Source organism: Rattus norvegicus, chromosome 7, assembly GCF_021556685.1.
Source record: "Rattus norvegicus strain SHRSP/BbbUtx chromosome 7, alternate assembly SHRSP_T2T, whole genome shotgun sequence".
Classification (NCBI taxonomy): Eukaryota; Metazoa; Chordata; class Mammalia; order Rodentia; family Muridae; genus Rattus; species Rattus norvegicus.
In genome coordinates this window covers 21,824,001-21,826,463 of record NC_141540.1, presented here as the reverse complement: position 1 = coordinate 21,826,463, position 2,463 = coordinate 21,824,001, and the positions used below count along the sequence as shown (strand labels likewise).

At 50.3% G+C, this 2,463-nt stretch overlaps 1 pseudogene; it reads left to right on the top strand.

Moving 5' to 3' along the window:
* Window positions 1-692: 692 nt before the first annotated feature.
* LOC148004508 (RNA-binding protein MEX3A pseudogene) lies at window positions 693-2,230 on the top strand (annotated as a pseudogene).
* The last annotated feature ends 233 nt before the right edge of the window (window positions 2,231-2,463 follow it).

Sequence of the window (2,463 nt, the reverse complement as noted above, 5' to 3'; positions counted from 1 at the left end):
AACAACATGCTAGAGAATTCCCCATAGTGCCCATCTATAGAATGTGTGGTGTGGCTCAGAAACACAGGAGCAGATCACAGACCTGGAGTGGATCAGCTAAAAATGAACCCACACATTAAGAGACAACTAATTGTACACAAAGATGGTGGTGCAAATCTGTAGGAAAAGGTGCACCTTGGTCAAGAAATGGTGCTGGGAAAAGCAAATTTCCATATGTGGGAGATTGAAGTCCCTCTGACCACACATGAAGATTATTCCAAATCAATCATGGCCACAAAGTTGAGACCTGAAATGCTTCAGAAAACACAGCACACAATAGCACATAGCCAAGGGAGCCTAAATCTGTGAAAGTCATATTCTTAAGGTGGGAAATGTTCTCAGGAAAAAACATGAGGGCTTCCGTGAAAAAGAACAACATAACTAATCAACGCTTTAAGAACAAAATAACCAATCAGCCCTTTGATGTGTTAGGGAGAGTGTGGAGACTAAGAAAGATATCTCCAGAGTTCACCTGGCTCATGTGGTGTTCTGAGATGGTGAGGAAATAAAGAAAGAAGACAGGCCCTCCGCTCTCTGCTTCTCCTGTCCACCACCTCTCTCTCTCCCTCCCTCCCTCTCCCTCAGCTTTTGATTCCCCACGCCTAGTCTAGTGGTATCTGGAATGATGGGAAGAAACGGGGCTTTGGATAACTATGATGTTTCAGAGGAAGCAAAAAGACCAAGGTATGCAGGAAGAGGAGTGTGCCCTTCAGTTGGATCTTGATCAACTCTGCCTCCTGCATTTGTGGGAGCCTCAACCCCCACACCTGGTGCCTGTGATGGTGTAGGACTGGGAGTTGGAATGGCAGAGGAGTGGGAGTGGGGATGGCATCCCTGAGCAGCCGACAGACCCTGCCCTGCAGGCCCTCCACCCCCCACCACCCCAGGCAGCCAGGACTCCAGATTTGTGCAGGTCAGGGCCTCCCAGACAGCAGACCCAGCTGTGCAGAGGATCCAGCAGCCCAACACCACCAAAGGGCAGAACACAGCAAAGCTCGGAATGGACAAAGATGCAAAGCTTTGCCTGAAGGCCACCAGCAACACCAAAGCGTGCATTCCAGTGCTCACATCTGAGCGAGTGGAGGAGATCGTAGGTAGCCAAGGATGATGGATTAAGGCTCTGAGGGCCAAGACCAATACCCATATTGAGACACCTGTGTGAGATGAGGAGCCAGTGTTCATGGTGACTGGGAGGCAGTAAGAAGTGTTCACAGCCTGGCAGGAAATCATCTCCGAAGTGTGGCTTTAGTGTGCCCCCTGCTCTGCCAGGCCAAGCGATGATCCCTGTATGAGCCCTACCATGTGGTGATGCTGGTAGTGTGCCCAAATTGTATCCAGCAGCAGACCAACACTTACATCATAACTTCCAGCCAGGACTAAGACCTGGTGTTTGAGGTCAACAGTGCCTGGGTAACTTGGAAAGTAGACAGCACTGCAAGGAAGGAGATAGCAAGGTACATTACCCCACACACTGGCAAGATTCTTGAGTAGAACAGGGATGGTGACTTCCTGGGTGACAATAATATTGACTTCATGGCTGTCAGACTCCATGCAGCCCTGGATAGCCTCTACTCAGATGCCTGGCCCGTGTTTGCTCCAGGCTGTAAGCCACTCTCCACCTTCAGGCACAACAACCTGGGCTGTATAGGTGAGTGTGGCATGAACTCATCTTTGAGGCCCAGCACTTAGGCTAGCAGGGCAGGGACATCAGCTAAGGTGGATATCTGTTTCCAGCAATGGTGTGGGCAGGCAGGAATTGTACTATGGAGTGAGAGGTAAGCCTGCCCACCCCCACTGCTGTAGGAAGACCAGGAACTCCATCTTCACACTGGTGCACTTCTCTTCTGCCTCCTCCTCCTTTTATTCAGTCAAAGCATATGCAGAACCCCCAGGTGAGCACTGATCTCCTGCCACCAATGAGGGGTCATAGGCTAACACAGAGGCCGCCCACGTGGCCATTACAGGGTTTCTCTAAACTGAGGTAAGAGGGCCTGCATGCATCGTCTGCTTTGAGAGAAAAGTGACAGCAGCCCTGGTGCCCAGTGGACATAACCTTTTCTGCATGGCAGGTGCAGTATGCATCTGTGAGAGGACAGACCATGATTGTCCTGTCTGTCACATCACTGCCACACAAGCAATCTGAATATTTTTCCAAGTTCCATGTCCCTGGACTCCTGTGTCTGCTCCCTAGAGTACAGCCATGGACCTGTAGTAAGGTGCTGGGCAATAATCACCTTAGTGGGGTGGGGAAGGAGAGGCCTGAGTGGCTACTGGTGGGGCAAAGTCCAGAGTCTCTGGTTACACTTTGGGAGTGGGCTATAAATTTTACTAATGTTACAACTCTGATACATCAACAGACCCTTAAATCAGGAAGCAGCTAAGAGAAGCTTTTGTTTAGCTTGAAGTGGCCACCAGGACACCCTG